Genomic DNA, 25,310 nt, shown 5'->3' on the forward strand with positions numbered 1-25,310 from the left:
TCTCACATGTTGCTTGAACCCTGGCCTATCCCTTCTAGACATCGGACATGTATGCGAATGTATGGTTTGTTTGTCGATATGTAGACCTCCAAAACAGACAAGAAGTGCGTTTGAAGGTGAAATTAGACGAATAATAAAGTTCATTAGTGCATGCATATTCATATTTGTTTTTATTTGAGATTAGTGCAAACATTTCAAATTTCGTATTTATTGTGCATGTTTTCGACGTTTATTATGCATATTTCAACATGTTTTACAAGCAGTCTTCAAGAAAATATCAAGTAATTAATGCCAAGAGTTCTAGCGGAATTAGTGGCCTTATTCTGAATGAACATTACACATTACAACTGTGGTAGGATTTCAAGAAAAATCAAGACAAGAACACGGCATGCGCTCCCGAATTCAAGTACTGTCCTGTCACATCCGTGGATGTAGAGAGATCATTCTCCGGAGTGAAGCTAATTTTAACAGAAAAACGCCATAGATTTAAACAAGAAAACTTGGAGAAGATTATTGTAGTGTACTGAAAACCGAGCTCGATAGCTGCAGTCGCTTAAGTGCGGCCAGTATCCAGTATTCGGGAGATAGTAGGTTCGAACCCCACTATCGGCAGCCCTGAAGATGGTTTTCCGTGGTTTCCCATTTTCACATCAGGCGAATGCTGGGGCTGTACCTTAATTAAGGCCACGGCCGCTTCCTTCCCACTCCTAGCCCTTTCCTGCCCCACCGTCGCCATGAGACCTATCTGTGTCGGTGCGACGTAAAGCAATTAGCAAAAAAAAAAAAGTGTGCTGAAAGGAAATTATGGTCAGGAAAGGTAGGGTGTGCAGTGTTAAATGCTAGTGGCTTTTACGTCGCACCGACACAGATAGGTCTTATGGCGACGAAGGGATAGGAAAGGCCTAGGAGTTGGAAGGAAGCGACCATGGGCTTAATTAAGGTACAGCCCCAGCATTTGCCTGGCGTGAGAATGGGAAACCACGGAAAATCATCTTCAGGGCTGCCGACAGTGGGATTCGAACCCACTATCTCCCAGATGCAAGCTCACAGCCGCGCGGTTCTAACCGCACAGCCAGTTCGGCCGGTCAGTGTAAAATGAAAGAGTAATATGTATGTAAGAGTGTTTCTTCATATTTGTGTAATTTTCAAATCGTTTTCTTACAGCCTTCGTAACAGCCGCAGTTGCAAGTAGAGTGTGAAGTTTTTATTTTTGTTTTCATTCAATTGTTTATTCATGATTATTATTTATGTGTTGGTTTGGGTGAATCGCGTGAGTATAGTAAAAGAATCTTACGTTTGTATTTCTTAAAAGTGTTTAATAGCATGAGAGTAAGTAAATACTTAAGCACATATTTCACCACTTTTTGCAGCGTAGTTGAATGCTTATATTGGTGATGTGTACGGCATATTACGAGCAACCACTGGACGTTTGTTTCTTCCGTATCTACAAACCATATAATCGCCCTATCTGCAGCTATGCACGACGGGCTGGTCACTACATTATAACTGCATGATTACCTAACTGTTATTTTCTGTGCACACGGTGAGTCACTGATGCTTTAGACATTGCATTCAAGTAGGTTATTCGATAGTCATAGGTATATGGGTAGTAACTGAAGAGGTTTCAGTTCCAGACGTGATATTATACTGAGATAAATGCCACATGTTCAATTATTTTGTCTGTACAAATAGGCTGAAAATGTTCCGGTTATACATACATATATAAATTACTATTCATATCTGCATCCATTTATAAAGTACTTGGGAATTCTAAATGGACTATTAATATATCTTATGAATGGAATGAGCGGCGAGGATAGGAATTATGCCCGCTGCCGAAGCCTGTCGCACTCCTCTGGGGCAATGATTAATGAATGACAGATGAAATGAAATGATATTGGAGAGTGTTGCTGGAATGATAGATGAGAGGGTAAACCGGAGTACCCGGAGAAAAACCTGTCCCACCTCCGCTTTATCCAGCACATATCTCACATGGAGTGACCGGGATTTGAAGCACGGAACCCAGCGGTAAGAGGCCGGCACGCTGCCGCCTGAGCCACGGAGGCTCTTTCTCGGTTTCTCAATATCACTCTGAATGACAGACAGAACAGGGATTTTAAATATACAGATACAGTATATGCAGATATTGTATGGCGCCCTGGCTGAATGATCAGGGCTGAGGCCTTGGGTTCAGAGGGTCCTGGGGTCGATTCCCGACCGGGTTGGGGATTTTAATCGCGTCTGGTTAATTCCTCTTATTCGGGGACTGAGTATTTGTGTTTGTTCCAACACAACCTCTTCATATTCATACAGCATACCGCACTATTACCGGCCATACAAAGCAGTAATTAATATATATCTGCATGTAGAATCGGCGTCAGGAGGGCACCCGACCGTAAAACAGAGCCAAGTCTACAGTTCACACCTACGGCCCGACGAGGGTGTGGGTAAAGTGGTAAAATGTTGTTGTTGTTATTATTATTATTATTATTATTATTATTATTATTATTATTATTATTATTATTATTATTATTATATCCGCCTTTGCGGTGTAGTACTTAGTGTGATTAGCTGTCACCCCCGGAGGCCCGGGTTCGATTCCCGGCTCTGCCACGAAATTTGAAAAGTGGTACGAGGACTGGTACGGGGTCCACTCAGCCTCGGGAGAGCAACTGAGAAGAGTGGGGCGGATCCTAGAAGTGGTTTTCGATGATTTCCAACTTCTACTCCAGGCAATTGCAGGGATGGTTTTTTTTTTTTTTTTTTTTTTTTTTCAGAATTTGCTTTACATCGCACTGACGCAGATAGGTCTTATGGCGACGATGGGATAGGAAAGGACTAGGAGTGGGAAGAAAGCGGCCGTGGTCTTAATTAATGTCCAGCTCCAGCATTTGCCTGTTGTGAAAATGGAAAACAACGGAATACCATCTCCAAGGCTGCCGACAGTGTGGGGTTCGAACCCACTATCTCCAAGATGCAAGCTCACAGCTGCGCGCCCCTAACCGCATGGCCAACTCGCCCGGTGGGATTTTACCTAACTTAAGGCCACGGCCGCTTCTTTCCCTCTTCCTTGTCTGTGCCTTCCAGTCTTCCCATCCTCTCACAAGGCACCTGTTCAGCATAGCAGGTGAGGCCACATGGTCGAGGTACTGGTCCTCCTCCCCAGTAGTATCCTCCCGACCCAAAGTCTCTCGCTCCAGGACACTGCCCTTGAGGCGGTAGAGTTGGGATCCCTCACAAAGTCCGAGGGAAAACCAACCCTGGAGGGTAAACGGATTAAGAAAGAAGGAAAGAATGTAAGAAAGAAAGAAAGAAAGAAAGAAAGAAAGATTACTATTATTATTATTATTATTATTATTATTATTATTATTATTATTATTATTATTATTATTATTATTATTATTAATGTTATTATACAACTTGCTTTACATCACACGGACACGACGGCGACGATGGGATAGGAATGGCCTAGGAGTTGGAAGGAAGCGGCCGTGGCCTTAATGAAGGTACAGCCCCCAGCATTTGCCTCGTGTGAAAATGGGAAACCACGGAAAACCACCTTCAGTGCTGCGGACAGTGGGGTCAGAACCCACTATCTCCCTAATGCTAGCTGATAGCTACGCGACCCAAACCGCGCAACCACTTGCTCGGTATAATAATAATAATAATAATAATAATAATAATAATAATAATAATAATAATAATAATAATAATAATAATAATAATTCTCACCATCGTATCTGTAGCATGTTACTGCTCCCCTCATGACGTTGGCTAATACAACACCATATTCTACGTAGTAAAAACCCTTCCTAGTGCATCGTGACGTCACTGGAAGCTGTACAATGGTGACTAACTTGAGCGATGCTCGGCCTCTAACACTGGTACACTTTCCCCCCACCTTCGCAGGTGACTCGCTCTTCTTGCAATCTCGCTCGGTTTCACTCCCTCGCATCTTGCACGCTTCTCGCATAGTCGTTCGAATTGCTCTCTCAAAACGTACCGTATTTTCTTTATTTTTTTACATTTTTACTATTTGCTTTATGTCACACCGACACAGATAGGTCTTATGGTGACGATAGGGAAGGAAAGGGCTAGAAGTGGGAAGGAAGCGCCCGTGGCCTTAATTAAGGTACATACCCAGCATTTGCCTGGTGTGAAAATGGGAAACCACGGACAACCATCTTCAGGGCTGCCCACAGCGGGGTAATGCAAACTCGTGTCCTCATGCCGAGGTGGTGCAGTTCTTTTCAGGCACACCCCCCATTGGAAGTGAGCTGCATGTACCATTTCAACCACACACCAGCCCTCCAGCCATTCTTAAATTTCTGGCAGTACCGGGAATCGAACCCAGGCCCCCGAGGACGGCAGCTAATAACACTAACCGTTATGCTACCCAAGCGGACCACAGCGGGGTTAGGACCGACTATCTCCCGACTGCAAGCTCACAATTGCGAGACTCTGATAGGACGGCTATCTTGCTCAGTCAAAACCTTACTACTGGCAGACCCAGATATTTTCCCTGTACTACGCCGTTTATTATTCACAATAGTGAAACTGTGAATCGAATTAACACATCGGCCAATAACAGTTAATAGAACGTTTTCAATTGATATACCAGGTGTATGCATAAGTTTTTGCCGGGTTTTGTGGTCAAGAAAACCCGTCATTTTCAAGGGAAATTCATTGTTTGTTTATTCAAAATATTGGCCATCGGCTTCCACACACTTCGCTCATCTTTCAGGTAAGTTATGAATACCATGGCAGAAAAACTGCTTGTCTTTTGCGGCAAACCATTCGTCGAGCCATTTTCCAACTTCCTCGAAATTGCTGAAGTGCTGCTCTGCGAGCGCGTGCCCCATTGATGCGAAGAGGTGATTGATGGCGCCAGGTCGGGGCAGGACGGCGGGTGAGGAAGGATGTCCCATCCAGGCGATTTCAAGGTGTCTTTCACTGGTTTTGCTGTGTGAGACGGTGCATTGTCGTGTAACAAAATCACTTTGCCATGTCTTCTGGCCCATTCCGGTCGTCTTTCGATCAACGCGTGATTTAAATTAATCACTTGTTGGCGATAGCGTTGTGCATTGACGGTTTCACCGGGCTTCAAGAGTTCATTATACACAATACCGCTCTGGTCCCACCAGGCACAAAGCATGGTCTTCTTGCCGAAGGTATTTGGCGAAACCGTGTCTCACGTGTTCTAATCAATGGAGCGTGTTCACCATATGTTTCTACCAGCAAACGATGACTTTCCACAACTTTTATCATTTGATTAAATAAGAAAAGCAATGCTTGCCGTAAATGTTCTTTTTCAGGCACAAACGTCGCATGATCACTGAACGATACAACACAGACGCTAGTGTTTGGCGGACTCAGCTTGTGTGTGTTGGTAGGTTAATGTCAGGCGAACAAACTGATGTATGTGTCAAATTCATACCCTGCGTACTGTTCACTGGCGCCATATCTTAGTGAAACCGGAAAAGACTTGCATACACCTGGTATCTGATGTAAGTATAATTTCGTTTTTCTCCAAAAGCACTGTCGATCACCTTAAAACTTGAAATGGCCCACAGGCTCCAGTTTCAATGGGGATATGTTAATGTACATAACTTCCCAACCTCTGCGAGTGAATATGTTGAAGCGTTGTCTCACCTCTACAGCAGTGGCTGGCGATATACTGTATATTGTAATAAAGGTCAATCTCCAACCTTCTTACATTAAAGTCATAAATCAATATCTGGGGATCATCACATTTCACGAGAGATCCTCAAGTCTACTGCGGGGGACACGCGCACAGGCTTTTCTTCTCCAAATTGGACTATACTTACGTCCACGCATCCCTTCGTCTTTTTTTTTTTTTTTTTTTTTTTTTTTTTTTTTTTTTTTTTTTTTTTGCGGCCGGGTGGCCATCATCTATAGTTGCTACCCAGTCGACCCCCAAAAACAAAGTTTGACGCCTCGTTGGCTGTCACCATGTACACCTGCGCCATCCTAGACATTGCTCCAGCTATCTCCGAAGATGATATCTACACCGCCATCCGCTCCGCTGGCTTCCGCATACATGACGCCTACCGGCTATTGGACGGCACCAGTTCATTGCCATCTCCACTGATTCTTCTCTACATATCAACGTTGGACGACCAGCAGCGCCTCATCGACGCCGGCGTATCCGTGCATAACCGCTTCTATCCCGTGGAATCTACTCCTCCACCTATACTTGCCCAACTCTTCGCCGACCCTACCACCCTTCCCGTCGTCAACATGCCGTCAATCTTAACCTCGCAACAACCCACATCGACTTCCTCTTCCCTTTCCCCTACAACAACTATCACCACCACGACTTGTGCCACGACGCATTTGTCCTCCTCCCACATCCCGGCTACATTTGTCACGACTAGCCACCCATCGCCCATTATGACCTCCTGCCTTCCACTTTCTACATTTTCTACAACGGTAAACCCCCTCTCTCCTCATAACAACACCTTGGCATCCTCCGACTCAACGCCGCCATCGCCCCAATCATCGCTTCAAGACAACGTCGCAGCAGCACCAACGTCATCAGTGCCCACGCAGCAATCCACATCTCATCATGGTCTCCCCAGCTGTGTGATCCGTGGACTCGACCCTTCCATCTCCAGCCAGGACATCCTACAAGAACTTCACGCAGCCGGAATCCCCGCCTGTCGTGCGTTTCGCATTCAGACCAGTTCAGGACCAACATATATGGTACGTCTCCTCCTCCCGACTATCGCCGACGTCCAGCGCCTCATTACCACCGGAGCCCCCATCTATGGTCATCGATATAGAGTGGAGCCTTCTCGTTCACCACCAGCACGCTCTCAAACCTACACCATCCGTCGTCGACCCCGGCCGACCCCTCCTCCCGTTCCACCACATCAACCCGTTAGTCCACCCCCTCCTCCAACTAATTTCTTCTTTTCGCCATCACCGTCCCCCGCTGATCTTTTCCGACTCTTACTCACTTCTCTTGTTACCTTCTCGTCTGTGTTTCATGTACTTGCTCTTCAACTCCCTCATCACCCCCTTGCTTAAAACATTTCTTCCTTCAGTTCTGTCATGTCTCTCGTAAGTCCTATATTAAAACCGTCCACATGCACCTCCCTATTCCACAATTCTACTTCCCATCTATCTAACTTTTCCTCTTCGAACACATACCCTATCATTTCTCACTTCGTTTACCCACCTTCCCTTTTACACACATCTCCTTGACCCGCCCGCACCTCTCGGCCAGAGCGAGGGCGTAACCCTCTAGGTGGCCCGCCCCACCCCTTCAGGGTGGGGAATGAAAACGAGAATAATAAAATAATCAATATCTAACCAACTATAAATTCTTCACTACAGTATATTGTGATAAATCTGACCCAATGACGTCAGAGGATCAACGAATTCGGATTTTGATGTAAACCAATATAATATACCGTATATGCTGGTCTTAGGGTGCCACTCTGACTAAATGTTCGTTATGAACTCCGTTTGCCGCCTCTGTGGTGTAGTGGTTAGCGTGATTAGCTGCCAACCCCCCGAGGCCCGGGTTCGATTCCCGGCTCTGTCACGAAATTTGAAAAGTGGTACGAGGGTTGAAGCGGGGTCCACTCAGCCTCAGGAGGTCAAATGAGTAGAGGTGGGCTCGATTCCCACCTCAGACATCCTCGAAGTGGTTTTCCGTGGTTTCCCACTTCTCCTCCAGGCAAATGTCGGCATGGTACTTAACTTACAGCCACGTCCGCTTCCTTCCCTCTTCCTTCTCTATCCCTTTCAAACTTCCCAACCCCTCATAAGGCCCCTGTTCAACATAGCAGGTGAGGCCACCTGGGCGGGGAACTGGCCCTCCTTCCCAGTTGTATCCTCCGATCCAAAAGTCTCACGCTCCAGGACACTGCCCTTGAGGCGGTAGAGGTGGGATCCCTCGCTGAGTCCGAGGGAAAAACCAACAGATTAAGAAAGAATGAAAGAAAGAAAGAAAGAAAGAAAGATGAAGTCCGTTTTCTCAAAGAAGATCTGGAGACTCGTCTTTGCCACTTGTGTATTGAGTTGGTTGTTTTGTTTTGAAGCTGTACCAATGGAATAGAAAAAAGCCGGAAGATCATCTGCAAATGCTAGGCAGCCTCTAACAGCCCATCTAATCCCGTTTTCAATACCTTCTTTACTCAGTTCTTTGCGCAACTCTCAAGCACACAGTTGAAAAGAAGAGGAGAGAGAGAGACCATCTCTCTGCTTAACTGCAGTCCTGATTTCAAAGGCATCTGAAATTTCTCCTCCAAATTCAATTGTGTATGTGGTACTCAACATAGTCATGGCCTGCTTAATCCCAGTTATTTCAAAGTTTTGATTGAAATGAAATGGCGTATGGCTTTTAGTGCCGGCACGCCAGCACGCTAACCATTTGGCCATGGAGCCGGACAAAATTTTTAATAAGGTTGTTCGATCATTCGAGTCGAAGGACTACTTAAAATCGACGAAAGTTACCACGGATTTCTTATCTCTAAGTTTCAGATACGAAAGAATGGAGTGAAGGTTCATAATCTGTTCAAGACACGAGAGTCCTTTCCTAAACCCTTCTTGGTAGTCCCCCAAGTAGCAGGTCCATTGTTTATCTCTCCTGATTTGGAGGGATTTCCAGAGGAACTTGTACGTAATCGAGAATGGTGAGATACATCGATAGTTATTCACGTCTGATTTGCAACCATTTTTCGTGAAGAGGGTATACCAGACCCGAAATTCAGCAATTTGGAAGTTTCTCTCTTTGCCATATCTCGAAGATTATCTAAGTTAGTTTATGAATTGACTTGTCACCTGCATATTTCCATAGTTCTCTTTTTTGCTATTTGGTTTACGTCGCACCGACACAGATAGGTCTTATGGCGACGATGGGATAGGAAAGGTCTAGGATTGGGAAGGAAGCAGCCGTGGCTTTAATTAAGGTACAGCCCCAGCATTTGCCTGGTGCAAATACGGGAAACCACGGAAAACCTTCTTCAGGGCTGCCGACAGTGGGGTTTGAACCTACTATCTCCCGGCTGCAGGCTCACAGCTGCGCACCCGTAACCGCACGGCCAACTCGCCCGGTTTTCAAGAGTTCGGAGATTATAGAGTCCTCACAAGGCACTTTGTTGTTTTTGAGTGACTACACAGTGTACGAGATGATCTATCGGTTTGTTTCTATGATGGGTGTTTTTCCTTCGGAGGTGAATTTTGACATATGTGGAGAGACTCGAAGTACTTTGTCCTTGACAAACAACTTCATTAAGCCAGAAAATCAGTCTGAAGCGTGTTAAATCATTTGTCATGGATAATAAAACTGTCATTGAAGAAATAACTAAATGAAAATATCAAATCACGATATTCACTTTCTATCTGATGCTCTACCACGTGCTGTTTACCAACCCATACTCGTACTACAGGCATCATTTTTAAATATACCTTACTTTATAATACAAATTCTCAATTATCACACACAAGGTTTCAAGTTACGAGGTATTACTCATATCCTGACTCGACTCTGTTGAGATTGGTATGATTTTGTTAGGAATAATAATAATAATAATAATAATAATAATAATAATAATAATAATAATAATAATAATAATAATAATAACAATGTATTTAATGTGTATTAAGGTGCGTCCACACCAAGGTGTTTTCGTTAACTTTGTTAATAAACATTGTTAATGAACATTTCTGTCTGTTAATAAACAAAATAGCGTGTTCATTAACTTTTCGAGCATGTTGATAAACAAAATTTCTTTAACTATTGTGAATGAAACTTTTCATTAACATTTCGTGTTTTTGTTAACATTTCGGTTCGCACATGCGCAAAGACGCAATTATAACACGCAAATTCGTAGCGCGGAATACAATACTTTTATTTATTTTTCGAAATCGACTGTCGAATCGCAAGCAACTCATATACACCATACAAATACATAAGTGAAGTGTAGGAGTATTTCTCTTACACTCTTACGTGATCATTGGTAGGAGTCACCAGTCGCTAGGAATCTTCAAGTTATACTTAGTCTAACATTAATGCAGATGACATTCCGATAAATTTGTATCATTTCTTGCAATTTCAGACTCAATTACTGTCAACAAGAACTGAAAGTCTTGTGGAGACATTCTCAGAAAGTTTTGAAAGCCTGCTGCATCATGAATTGAAAGTTCTGACATAGGCCTAAGTGTCCTCTCCAAACTTAATTCTAAACGCTTTTCCAATATTTTTATTTGCCACACTTTGCATTTGCATTTTTCTCTAATTGCACTCATGAAAATAATGGAAGCTGCAGCTGTATTTTCTTCTTCCTGACCCTATCCATTGTAACCTCACAAACATATATTTTGGTGTGGACACAATGTTAAAGAAGTTTGTTAACAAAAGTTTATTTGCTGTGGACACAATGTTGAAGAGGTTTGTTAACAAAAGTTTATTAAGATCTTGAGAAATGTTTTCGTTAACATTGTTTATTAACTTTGTTTCGTTAACATTGTTTATTAACTTTGGTGTGGACTAACCATAAGAGGTAGCTCTTCTTAATCTGTTTACCCTCCAGGGTTAGCTTTTTCTTCGGACTCAGTGAGGGATCCCACTTCTACCGCCTCAAGGGCAGTGTCCTAGAATGTGAGACCCTGAGTCGGGGATACAACTGGGAGGAGGACCAGTACCTCACTCAGGCTGCCTCACCTTTTATGCTGAACAGGGGCCTTGTGGGGGATGGGAAGACTGGAAGGGATAGAAAAGGAAGAGGGAAGGAAGCGGCCGTGGCCTTAAGTTAGGTACCATCCCGGCATTTGCCTGGAGGAGAAGTGGGAAACCACGGGAAACCACTTCCAGGATGGCTGAGGAGGGAATAGAACCCCCCCCCCCACTCTACTCAGTTGACCTCACGAGGCTGAGTGGACCCCGTTCCAGCCCTCGTACCACTTTTCAAATTTCGTGGCAGAGCCAGGAATCGAACCCGGGCCTCTGGGGGTGGCAGGTAATCGCGCTAACCACAACACCACAGAAGCGGACATAAGAGATAGTTACGAGTTTACATATATTTGAAGTATTAATTATTAATGCTATTAGACGACCTATGTGAACAAGAAACAATGCAATGTTGAATAAATACTACTACTTTACCTTGAAGGCCTTTGAAGTATAGACTTAGTAGGAAATATTTTCTGAGTTTACGTTTAAAGGTTTATTATTATTATTATTATTATTATTATTATTATTATTATTATTATTATTATTATTATTATTATTATTATTATTATTATTATGATCGTTAAGGCGCTGAAGTCTAAAAACGGTCTAACACCGAGGTTAGCCGGTTCGAGTCCCGTTGGTCGAAAAAATTTTCACCATCAGAATGTTGGCCGGCAGGGTAGGGGGGGGGGGTGGTATACAATTTCTAATCACTAGATTGCGTGCCAAAAGCCTGGATTAAATTCCAAACCTCTCCGCAGTGCTCATATGGAGTGAGGGCATATGACGCTGTTGATGGTGATTCGTCCGTCGGATGGAGACGTTAAGCCTTGAGCAGACCCCTTGGTGCTATTCGACGGGAGTAGGCTATGTGCCGGCACCGGGTTTCACCCTCTCCCTACTATCATATATCACGTCATTCATTTCATCTCTCATTAACTCCTCTGATGAGGTTGACGTCAGGAAGGGCATCCGGTCATAAAAAAACCGCCACGACAAATTCATCTCACCTCATACCCGACCCCGTAGGGAAACGGGACATGGGTTGGACAAACATTATTATTATTATTATTATTATTATTATTATTATTATTATTATTATTATTATTATTATTATTATTATTATTATTATAAGAAGTTGCTTTGCGTCGCATCGACACGGGGAGCCTAGGTCTTGTGGCAACGATGGGACCGAATAGGGCTAGGACTGGGAAGGAAGCGGACGTGGCCTTAATTGAGGTACAGCCCCAGTATTTGCCTGGTGTGAAAATGGGAAAGCACAGACAACCATATTTAGGGCTGCCGACAGTGGTGTTCAAACCCACCATCTCCCGAATACTGGATACTGGCTGCAATTAAGCGACTGCAGCTATCGACCTCGGTATTATTATTATTATTATTATTATTATTATTATTATTATTATTATTATTATTATTATTATTAAACAGTTGAAACCCAGTCCAGAGCGGAGATTGACCACAGCTCATGTATTCGTTATTGCTTCATGATTAGTCAGCAGGGCTACAAGGCAGTACTTTCTCGCGCCCAACTTTCTCTCATGAGGGATCACGAACAGGCTTGAACTTGCACCGACACAAATTATTTCTTTCTTGTAAGGTTGGTAAAAAGCTTCGTTGTTATGCAAGTTTTCGGATAATAGATAGAAGGAGATCAGTGTGAGGGAGCTGGCATGCAAGGATCAGAGTTCACTCAGTCCGGCGCACAAATAACCACCCTCGTCACGTGAAACAGCTGCTGTGTGACATTATTTCGGCATCACTGATAAAGTAGTCAGTAGGACGGAAAGCCTGTAACATTATTATTATTATTATTATTATTATTATTATTATTATTATTATTATTATTATTATTATTATTATTATTATTATTATTATTATTATTATTGTTATCCTACCGCTTTCCCCACACCTGTGGTGCGAGCTGAATTGCACATGTGGATGTGGACCTGTTTTACGGCCGGATGCCCTTCCTGACGTCAACCCCATATGGAGGAATGTATTCACTATTGCGTGTTTCTGTGGTGGTTGGTAGTGTGGTATGTTGTCTGAATATGAAGAGGAGAGTGTTGGGACGGATAAAAACACCCAGTCCCCGAACCAGAAGAATTAATCAGAAGCGATTCAAATCTCCGACCCTGCCGGGAATCGAACCCGGGACCCACTGGACCGAAGGCCATGACGCTGACCATTCAGCCAACGAGTCGGACTATTATTATTATTACGGATGAACACGCTTTTGCCAGTTACAGCGTTTTAGAAATCTATTTACCAACAATTACAAATTACATAAGTTATTGTTTGTATTTTACATCTTTAAATGTACAATCATACACAGTTCAAAACAATTAGGGGAATATGTTTTTGAGCGTATGCCATGCTCCACAAAACAATACCTCACACCCAGGTATATTACCAGCGAAACCTTTATTATATTACCGTTGAAATATACAAAAGAACATCGATGATTCGCGTTCATTTTCAGAACACAAACGGAAATGTCCAAATAGGGGCACAACAATACGTGACCTTGCTTAAACTTGACAGACATGCTATGCGTATTGCATACCATCTCCCCTTTGACACCCCTTCTGCTGACTTCCAACCTCTTTATTCTTTCCCCACCATCCTTACTCATGTCCATGATCTTCGTCTCAAATACTTACAATCTGCCCTACCATCAATCATTCTGCGATTAAAGAAGCCCTCAACCTTTCTCCTCTTGCCACCGCTATCCTTAATAATGACCGCTCTCCTGCTATCTCTTACCTTTTCCCCACCTCTATCACGTAACTTCCCCTGCCCCACTGCCTTGTTCTATTTTTTTTTTCTTTTACTGGATATTATGATTCTCCTCGCGGCAGTGGTACCGGCCTCCAATATCTGTGTCTGAGTGCTTTACGACACTACCAGTGTCATCTCTATCCGTGTTCATTTTCCATCATTCTGTGTTTTTCGCGTCCTCATTGTTTCACTAGTGTTCGTTCATTTCTTTCTGCTTCCACCATAGTGTTTTTCGTATCGTACGTCAAGATGAGCTGAAGACATTTCTCTCTCAGTACGATGTGTTGTGCGTTTATGTTTTGTGTGCCAACCGAAATTAATGAAAAATAGACTGACATGGAAGAAATCACATAATATTTCCTTGTTATATACCTGTGTATGTTTTACATTTTCTCTGCCTCAATCTGTATTTGACTTTGTTTTGTTTTCAGTATGTACGAGACATACTTCTATGTATAGGTTTCAAAATTCTACTTTTATGTACTCACTCACCGGCCAAAGAGCTACATGTTTAGCTGGTGGCCCGCCTGCCCCTTACCGGGCATAAAGAATAAAACAGGGGCATCCTTCGCCTACACTGCACTCCTGGCGGTGTATTCTCAAATCACAGAGTACGTGTCAAGTCTGGAGAGCCCACACACCGTAATCCAGCACGACGTCTTATCGACGCTTAAAAAGTGTATTGGACAGGTGGACTGAGTGGTTTCGTGGGGTTTCACCCCCCTAGACTTGCATATTCTTCTACTAGCGCAGTACAGCTCTTCATTCTTCTGATCCAGGTCAAAATCCTCCTCAGCCACTTCTATATACTCTTCGTTCTACTGAAGTCAAGTCTCCAGGAAGTCTAGCGTTCGTTCGTTCACACACTCTCAGTCTGCAGTATATGATCGGACCGGAATCTCTACCCTTCGACAGTCTTACGTCAACATATCAAGAAGTTTCTGGAAGTTACGCGATGACTCCTTCACCGCCGCCATCACCTGCGCGATCACGTTCGCCCAGGTCGCCACAGAAGGACATGGAAGCTACTCAAATAAAACAACCTCGTCGTTTATCGGAGTCTGGTTCGGGAAGTCCCGATGGAGAAAGGAAAATAATTTGTCCGACGCAATCCCTGATACAACGTTCTCCAGGCTCAGTCGAAACCTCACCGGGATCTAATGCTCGTCTGGAATCTTCTGGAACGGACCTTGGGATTCATTTGCTGGGCCCTGGACCATCGACCGCCCACCAACTGCCCAACCTGTTGGACCAACCTGCACCATACATGCCTGCACATGTACGTAGTTATGCTCAAGCGGCGCAAAACCCAGCAATACCACCTAATATTCGCCAGCGCAGTATTGTTACTCCAACGCTCCAGCCAACTGTTCAACCGCCTTTCTATCTGTTAAAGCTTACAAATCTGGACATCACCAAGGCCAACGTCAGGTGCATCTATCAACTAATTGCAAAATTCACGCCAAATCTTCAGGATTATAAACTGGAAATCCAACGGACGAGAGATGGTTATAGTCTTAAAACCTGCCAACCATTTTACCATCACGTCACGAATAACATCGGAGCTCATCAACTGGGGCCACATGTACGGGCCACTAATGTCACCACACAGCGTCCAGCACAACGTCCTGCACCGCCCACCCGACCAGCAACAATTCTATCTGTGGTTGCTTATGGAGTCGACGGAGACTACACCGACGATGACGTGGCTGCTCAACTCCAACTCGAGGGCCACCACATCTACCGAGTCATCCGTATTCGGAATGCTCAAGGACCCACTTCATTGGTTCGCATTCTATCACGCGACGTCTCGACGCTCGACGCCCTGCTACGTGACGGCGCCATGATCTACGCCCGGCGCCATCGGGTGGAACCCTCCAGAACATCACCATCTCAGAAGATCCGCTGCGGGACATGCCAGAGGTTCGACCACGCCCCAGGGACACCATGTGTTCATCCGGAGGTATGTGCCATCTGTTCACGCGAGGAGCATCCTACTCATGCTTGTCCCAATAAGTCGAATCCAAAATGTGTTAATTGTAATCAAAATCATCCTGCTTTCAGTTATAAGTGTCATTCCAAACCTGCCCTGAACCTGATCACCCTGAAACCGTTGTCCCTGTTCAATCTCAAGACCTACCTACCCCTGCCTCTTTCTCCTCCCTCCCCTCCCCGAGTTCTGAGAACATCATTCGTTTTATTACGATGGTGTTACAGAACGTCCTCCCCTTCCATCGCCCACACATCCTAAATCAGATCCAGCTAGCGGCTCGATTGGTTTTGAACACTCATGTCGACGTGGCGTACTCGGGGAATAAAATGCATTTTGCATTTTTTCCCCTAAGTACTGTTCACTTTATGTGTTAGCGTATTGAAGCTCTACTATGCCAACATAAGATCTCTTAAGTCCAATCGGCCGCTGCTGGACACCTCCCTTTCATTGTATGCCCCGGATATTTTTGTTCTGAATGAGACATTTCTGACGCCGGCCCAAATGCCTCAATTCCCCCGGTTTACTTTCTATCGCGCTGATCGTCCGACTCAAGGCCGTGGTGGCGTGGCTATCGGCGTCAGACGGGATTTTACTGTTATTCAGCATTACTTTCACTTCCCTACTAATTTCTCTGAATATCTAATACTAGAAGTAATTACTCCTCAGAAAACCATTACGGTAGCTACTATCTACATACCGTCTAAACCTTTCATTCCCTCTGATTTTATTAAATACATAGACGCTAAATTTTCTGAATATATTATAGTTGAAGATCTTAATGTTACTTCTGATACCCCTACTCAAAGCTCCGAGTACACTAATTTATGTACGTCTCTCCGGGGCATGCGCTTCCATTTTCCTTTCCACACCCTCCCAGCCCATAAGTCTACCCCTGATGCCCTCCTTCTTTCTCCCTCCCTTGCCACATCCATCACTATCCAGCAGCTCGTTTCTATAGGTAGCGATCACGCCCCAGCCCTTCTCACCTTTCCTGGTATTCTTCCCCGTCAGACCTTACCCCCTCCTCGCCCTCCCCCTACTCGTCGTTTCAATCACACTAATTGGAATGCTTATCGCACTACTCTCACTAACTTACTCAGTGATGCTGTACCGCCTACTAATATTCCCACTCTATTCGCCCTAATTTCTAAAATAGAGCGAGCTATCCTTACCGCAGATTCTCTTCATATTCCTCGTCACTCCTACCACCCCTCCAAAGCTCTCCGTTTATTGCAGATAGCTCATGACTACTTTACTGCATATACTCGAACCAAGGACCCTACTACGCTTCAACAACACCGCCGAACTTTACGCCACGTGCGCTCATATATTAAATCTATTAAACGTAAAATGTGGATGGACAAGTGTACTGAGCTAGCTGATTATCACGACCCTCGACGTTTTTGGACGACTTTTCGACAACTAACTAAAACTACCAACCCTCTTCCTCGCTACCCTATTACACATCCCCCCAATCATCCACAAACTGACCAAGACAAGGCTAACCTTTTCGCTGACTATTATCAAACTGTGTTTTCCCCCTCCCACGCCCCTAATTTCCATCATCCTCACGAACCCACCATCATTGTTTACTCTGATCCTAACCTCCCTGAACTTCAACCTTCATTCCTTCATTTTTCTCAAGTTGATTATACTCATCCATTAAATGCTCCCATTACACCCAATGATATCCGGCTTTTCCTGAAACATCAGTAAAACACCTCCCCTGGCTCAGATACCATCTCATATCGTCATATTCAAGAAGCACCTCCTATTCTTTTTAATCTTCTTAGCATTATTTACACTTACATTCTCTATACTGGTGCGTACCCCGATCATTGGGGTAACGCCAATCTTCTTTTATTCCTAAAACCCCATAAACTCCCATCTGACATTCGGTCTTATCGCCCAATCTCCTTACTCCCTGTCCTCAGCAAGATCCTAGAAGGGATTCTGAGTAGGAGACTTTCCTCCTATCTCGACACTCTAGGTCTTATTCCATCCTCTCAAGCCGGTTTTCGATCCCATCATTCCACTCAAGATCACCTCTTTCACATCTCCTCTTCTCTCAATGCCTATCTTCGCCCCCGTAAAACTGCCGCTTTAGTTTGCCTCGATGTGAATAAGGCTTTTGTTTCAGTCTGGCATGCTGGGTTGCTTTTTAAGTTACGCCATCTTCCCATTCCTATCACTATCATTCGATTTATTTTCAACTATCTTCAACATCGATCAGCACAGATCCTCATCCGTGGTACCCGTTCTTATTCCTTTCGTATGACTGTGGGCGTAGCCCAAGGTTCCCCCCTTTCTCCCCTTTTATATATTTTATATACGTATGATATCCCACATCCCGACCCCCCTTTAAGACTCTATCAATATGCCGATGATTTGGCTATCCTTGCACTTACACCTACTACTGTTACTCTTACCCGTTATTTACAGACCTACCTCTCCCTTCTTGAATCCTGGTTCGACGCCTGGCATATTGCTGTTAATCCCACCAAGACCCAGTTTATTGTGTTTCGGAAAAAATCCCGCCTCACTAGACCCCATCACCGAGTTCTTTTAACGTTGTATAATACTCCACTAACAGAAACTAATACCCTAATCTACCTTGGTATTCAATTCCAGAACAACCTTCAATGGAAACATCATTTAACACAAGTCTACAAACGTGCCCTTCAACGCTTCCGAGCCCTACGTATTCTTACTGGTAAAACGTGGGGCCTCCGTCCTTCCCAAATCCTCACAGTTTATAAATCCTTTATCAGACCTGTCGTAACATACAGTTCATTGACCTGGCTCACAGCTGACAGAGAGCAATACGTAACCCTGCTTAAACTTGACAGACATGCTATGCGTATTGCATACCATCTCCCCTTTGACACCCCTTCTGCTGACTTCCAACCTCTTTATTCTTTCCCCACCATCCTTACTCATGTCCATGATCTTCGTCTCAAATACTTACAATCTGCCCTAGCCATCAATCATTCTGCGATTAAAGAAGCCCTCAACCTTTCTCCCTCTTGCCACCGCTATCCTTAATAATGACCTCTCTCCTGCTATCTCTTACCTTTTCCCCACCCCTATCACGCAACTTCCCCCTCTGTCCCACTGCCTCTTTATTCTCACTTTTCTTTTACTGGATATTATGATGCTCCTCGCGGCAGTGGTACCGGCCTCCAATATCTGTGTCTGAGTGCTTTACGACACTACCGGTGCCATCTCTATCCGTGTTCATTTTCCATCATTCTGTGTTTTTCGCGTCCTCATTGTTCCACTAGTGTTCATTCATTTTCTTCTGCTTCCACCATATTGTCTTCCGTATCGTATGTCAAGCTGAAATGAAGACATTTCTCTCTCAGTACGATGTGTTGTGTGTTTATATTTAGTGTGCCAACCGAAATCAATGAAAAATAGACTGACATGGAAGAAATCTCATACTATTTCCTTGTTATATACTTGTGTATGTTTTACATTTTCTCTGCTTCAATCTGTATTTGACTGTGTTTTGTTTTCAGTATGTACGAGACATACTTCTAGGTATGTGTTCCAAAATTCTACTTTTCTGTACTCACTCACCGGCCAAAAAGCTACATGTTTAGCTGGTGGCCCGCCTGCCCCTTACCGGGCAGGAATGAAATAACTATTTGAATAAAGAATAATAGCGTTCGTTTATCTAGGAAGAGATGTATCCGTACTACCAATACGCACACCTATCACCACTGCTACAGTCACTCAAACCACCTCTGCCATCACCACCGCCATTCAGGAAAGCCAATCAGCCGCCGAAGCCGCAGCAGTAGCCCATCAGACAGCACTGATGTCTACGTTTATGAATCGTCCGAATTACCCTCAACCTGCTCCACAGTACGACCACAACATTCAGTACAAGCGTACAGCCCCTCGCGCCGCACATGGAAATAAGACGCCTCCTCGCCGCGCCGCAATGGAAAATCCACCTCCCAGCATCTCTGCTCCCTCTCAACCAGACTTCGATACCGTCGAAAACTCAGTCTCTCCCAACGCTATTCCCAATGTCAATCCCCTCCCTCTCCTACCAACCAAACGTCCTATCATTTCAACTCGTACGCTCCAACCCCGTCCCCAAGGGACCCATTCACTACTCCTTTCCAATCCCGCGCCACAATTCCGCTCAGCCCAGAAAATCCTTTCTACTCTCCTTCACTTCAGTATACAGAAGGACGACATTGCTGACATCCGCCCAATGGGGCAAGGAATCATCATCAAAGTGAACAGCGAAGAAGCTGCAAACAAGATCTGCAACACCATCAGCCCCGCTCAATTTGGTTCATCTGCACCATTTCAACAAGTCCCCCAGCCTGTCAGTACTTCACCATCGCCTCGCAACTACCTCTTCAGCTGCGTGATCTAGGAAGTGGACCCAGCCATCACGGAAGATGCTATAGTCAAGGAATTTCAAGATGACGGTATTGTAGTACGGAGAGCCATCCGAATTAAAACCGCCACCGGACCGACCTACACGATTCGCCGCCTTTTACCATCCACCAATGATTTGGACAGACTGCTGGAACAGGGTGTCTACATTTTTCGTGAACATCATCAGGTGGAACCCTCACGCACTCCTCCTCCTGTAGCCATAAGATGCGGGCGATGCCTACAATATAATTATCACTGCACAGCTCAATGTGGCGCCGATAGACCGAACTGTGGCCACTGTAATCAGTCCCACTCTACACCTACTTGTCCCAACAAACGAGAACCTCCGCAGTGCCACACCTGTGGACTTGTTCATACAACTTATTCAAGACAGTGCAAAGCCCGCCCAGCTCCCTCTGCAAACCGCCCAGATCTTATAGCTCCTATCTGCACACTAGATAACCCCACTCTTCCGTCAGACTCCATCTACCCAGCACCAACCATAGAAGACCTCATCCGGTTTTTAACACTATCCTTGATGAACATCTTTCCATACCATCGCCTCTTAATATTATCCCATCTCAAAGCAGCAGCCAATCAGGCATTCAATCTTCATTTTCAGGCCACTCACACAGGATTAAACACACATTTCCACTTTCATCGTTTATAAACCCAAGTATAATACAGTTTGAACAACCTCCCTCACAGAATTCAACTCTTCACAATGTGAGACAGTGCAACACTATCGGCAAATAGCGCCTACGAGAGTGGACATTCTCCTCAAGATTACGGAACGAGACCTGCATAATTCACCGGAGTGTAACACTACCGAGGATATTTCCAAACCCCATATCTGTTTTTGTATTAGTGTACTCTATGTGTAGATCTGTGTTTGTATAAATTTGCATGTACCATTTACAAAAAAGGAAAACAATACGTAATATTACGATCTATGTATACAATCAATCCCTATCATAGCTATTGTTACTGCAAGAAATAAAATAAAGTCTAAAATCTTTCACCCAAGAGGCAAACCCTCCCCATCCCCATTTTCTTACTTCCTTTACCCACCTTCCTTTTCCATTATATTTAATCCTTGCACACATACCCGAATTAAATACTGTCCGCACACACCTCCTAATCCTATACATCAAATTACCCTCCTCCCCATACCATCACTCCTTCTCCAACCTGCCGAAACTCCTGGCCAGAGTGAAGGCGTTACCTTCAGGGTGGACCACCCCTCCCCTTCAGGGAGGGGAATGAAAACTAGAATGAATGAATGAAACAGGGGCGAATCAAAGTGATAACAGTCATCCGGGTTGGATTTTTAATCACAGTTAGTTTCAGTATGGTGTATGTCCTCCACGAGCATTTATCACAGCTTGGCACCTACGTGGCATGCTCCGTATGAGTCGACGCAGGTCACCTTGCGGTATCAGGTTCCATTCTTCAATGAGAGCCTGTTCGAGGTTTTGGAGAGTCTGTGATGGAACAGGACGCTCACGAACACTTCTGTCAATCCTATCCCACACATGCTCTATGGGATTGAGGTCGGGACTCAGTGATGGCCATTCCATCACTTGCATGTCCAGTATGTTGCTGTATTAAACGGGGCACTCGAACAGGACGTCTGGGTCGTAAGGACACTTCTCTTAACCTGTTCCTTACTGTCTAATCGGACACCGTGACTCTCCTGAGGTTTTGTTGCAGTTTTTTGGCAGTTACTGAACGACGCCGCAACCCACAGATGGTCAGATATCGGTCATCCTGTGGGGTCGTATGCGTCCACGACCATGTCCAACCCTCCTTGTGAACTGGCCTGTCTCATTGTAGCGATTCCACAAGCGGTGAATAACTGACGGAGAGACATTGAGATCCACATCAACACGACGAAAAGTCCATCCTTCTTCGATCAAAGTGACAGCCCTTGCGAGTTGAACCTCGTTAAGATGTCTTATGGGATGTGCTGGTTGACGTACAACGTGCTCAAATGACCGCAGTAGTCTGTGTACCTCACAAGGACACACAGACGCACAGCTATTAACTTTGTTTTGAGGGATCACCTGACAGTTTAATGCATGGCTACGCCTACAGATGGAGTATAACTTCGATTTGACATACCATGAGTAGCTAAGGTCCCAAGGTATGCTGTACGACCATTGGAAATCTACCAAATTAACATTCACATACCAGACGTTACAAAACACGTTCCCCTAATTTTTTTGAACTGTGTATTATTGTTAACACATTCAGTTTCTGATGTCTTCCATACTATTTTACTTTTACATTCATTTTTTGCACTCTTCTGACTCATTAGCTGAATGGTCAGCATTGTGAACTTCGGTCCAGAGGGTCCCGGGTTCGATTTCCGGCCGGGTCGGGGATTTTAATTACCTTTGATTAATTCTTCTGACCCAGGGACTGGGCGTTTAGCGCTTGTCCCAACACTTTCCTCTTCATATTCAGACAACACACTACACTACCAAACATCACAGAAATACACAATAGTGATTACATGCCTACATATAGGGTTGGCGTCTGGAAGAGCGTCCGGCCCTAAAACAAGGTCAAGTCCACATGTGCAACACAGTTAGCACCCGCAACCACACAGGTGTGGGAAAAGCGGTAGAAAAAGAAGAAAAGATGAAGATTCATTTTTTGCATTCGAATGCTAAGAATATGCAGGAAGTGATGTAGAATAATTTCATGGGGTATTCTACGCTAGGTCCTAAACTGTACTGTGTTGCACAAGACATTAGAGTCTGTAAGGTTTCCTGTTGCACTTTCTTCAACTCTTGTAGCAAAATACGTTAAATATTGCAATGAACTCAAATAACGTCCGTTCACTTTATTATCGCAGGGAGCGGCTATCTGATCACGTGAGCATTGTACAGGTCTTTGTCCAGTTGTTCACCAGTGTTCACCATAAAGTGGGACAGTGCGACCAAGAGTTGCGTCGTGTTGTTGGTGTAATGAGATAAACTGGGCTTATAAATAGATCTTGTGAAGTTCATCCCTTGTAGGAATGTTTTTCTTGCAGATACACCGGTCTGACTCTAAGACAAGAGGTCAGTCTGTGAAGTATCGAATTACCTTGAGTACAACATGAGCAGGTGTCCGAATCAGTCATTCATTATAGTCGCACCTTTGTTGGTAAAATGTCATCGATCACCATATACCATGTAGAGCGTAATTTAGCTGCTAAGTATAGAACGCTGAAGTGTTTCCAGAGCTGCTGCAAGTCTGTGTTTGGTGAGACGCGCTGAAGTAATAGTATATGCGGTAAAGGTGATATTCGGAGTAAATCACCATGAATCCGACGTGTTAGTGGAGCTTCTGGTACGTACCACTGTGTTGGAGCGAACTCCTAGAGTGGATTTGCTCTGTTGAGCGACCGGAAAATTTACAGTACTGTACTACTGTATATGACAACAATGATAGAAACAGTAGTAGCCCCTTAAAATAATATTAGGTATTTTATTACCAAACACCATGTTGACTATTGCTACTCCTTGGTCGCAAGTCAAGTATCGCCGGCAATATTAAAACGAACGTTAAACATACATACTGTATACTGTATTTGTACCCGAGTGTTAAACTAACGTAAGTCACATTTTAGTCATTTTACAGGAGAGAGGAAGAACGTCAGCTGCAGAGTATTTTTGCTGCATTATGACTTAGGCAATAAATGTTCACCATTGTTGTTGATATATAGTGTGTAGTGTTGATCACTGAACACAATCACTAATATAATTTACACTTAAAATGGTGAATTATTATTTTATTGCCATGCAAATAAAATGACTGTGGACTTTCGTTTATATGGCTCTAAGTTTTATAAAATGTGACTTATGGTGGTTCAGCTCTTAGGTACAGATACGAGCCTACGTTGAATTTTATTGAAGATTATAGACCATAAATATTTATTATCATAATATTGATACAGCAAACTTTTGAGAAAGTTAAGGCATCGGAAAAAATTAAATCTATAAGAAAGTATTCTTATAATTTTAAAATAAGCAAGAAAACGATTGTCCGCCTCTGTGGTGTAGTAGTTAGTGTGATTAGCTGCCACCCCTGGAGGTCCGGGTTCGATTCCCGGCTCTGCCACGAAATTTGAAAAGTGGTCAGGAGGTCAACTGAGTAGAGGTGGGTTCGATTCCCACCTCAGCCATCCTGGAAGTGGTTTTCCGTGGTTTCCCACTGCTCCTCCAGGCAAATGCCAGGATGGTACCTAAATTAAGGCCACGGCCGCTTCCTTCCCTCCTCCTTGTCTATCCCTTCCAATCTTCCCATCCCCCCGCAAGGGCCCTGTTCAGCATAACAGGTGAGGCCGCCTGGGCGAGGTACTGGTCATCCACCCCAGTTGTATCCCCCAACCAGAGTCTGAAGCTCCAGGACACTGCCCTTGAGGCGGTAGAGGTGGGATCCCTCGCTGAGTCCGAGGGAAAAGCCAACCCTGGAGGGTAAGTAGATTTAGAAAGAAAGAAAGAAAACGATTTAATAGTGGAACAGAAATAACAATTATTTTTCTATCATTTATTTATAAAGTTAACCGTTATTTATTTTAAGTTATATAGTAAGAAAAATTAATTTCTATATTTCTTTTAACGTCAGAAATATTAAATGGCATCCCCGAAATCTAGTGTCCTTAAATCCGGCACTGGTTTTGGATGCAAATAAGGTGACATTTGACTAGTAGATGTATGTGGCTATTGATAAGCGGCATGTAGGACAGTTGAAAATGCTATTGGAATAGTGGTTAGAACACTGTAAGATACTGCCTGTTTCTTAATATGGATTTCGGAAATTCAGAAGCACTCTCGATAACCTAAATACATTTACTACTGAAACCAAATATTCTTTCTCTAAACAAGGATAGCTAACAGCCATACTGTTAGGCATTCGTGACCTTACGACAATGCGACTGTTCAATCAATCAATCAATCAATCAATCAATCAATCAATCAATCAATCAATCAATCAATCAATCAATCAATCAATCAATCAATCAATCAATCAATCAATCAATCAATCAATCAATCAATCAATCACTACTGATCTGCATTTAGGGCAGTCGCCCAGGTGGCAGATTCCCTATCTGTTGTTTTCCTAGCCTTTTCTTAAATGATTGCAAAGACATTCAAAATGTATTGAACATCTCCCTTGGTAAGTTATTCCAGTCCCTAACTCCTCTTCCTATAAACGAATATTTTCCGCAGTTTGTTCTCTTGAATTTCAGCTTTATCTTCATATTGTGATCTTTCCTACTTTTAAAGACACCACTCAAACTTATTCGTGTACTGATGTCATTCCACGCCATCTCTCCACTGATAGCTCGGAACATACCACTTAGTCGAGCAGCTCGTCTCCTTTCTCCCAAGTCTTCCCAGCCCAAACTTTGTA

General features: G+C 43.9%; 1 protein-coding gene across 3 annotated transcripts in view; it reads right to left on the reverse strand.

Moving 5' to 3' along the window:
- LOC136863320 (patched domain-containing protein 3) overlaps positions 1-25,310 on the reverse strand; it is a 171,751-nt gene that overhangs the window by 77,059 nt on the left and 69,382 nt on the right. The window lies entirely within an intron of this gene.

Source organism: Anabrus simplex, chromosome 2, assembly GCF_040414725.1.
Source record: "Anabrus simplex isolate iqAnaSimp1 chromosome 2, ASM4041472v1, whole genome shotgun sequence".
NCBI classification, from domain to species: Eukaryota; Metazoa; Arthropoda; class Insecta; order Orthoptera; family Tettigoniidae; genus Anabrus; species Anabrus simplex.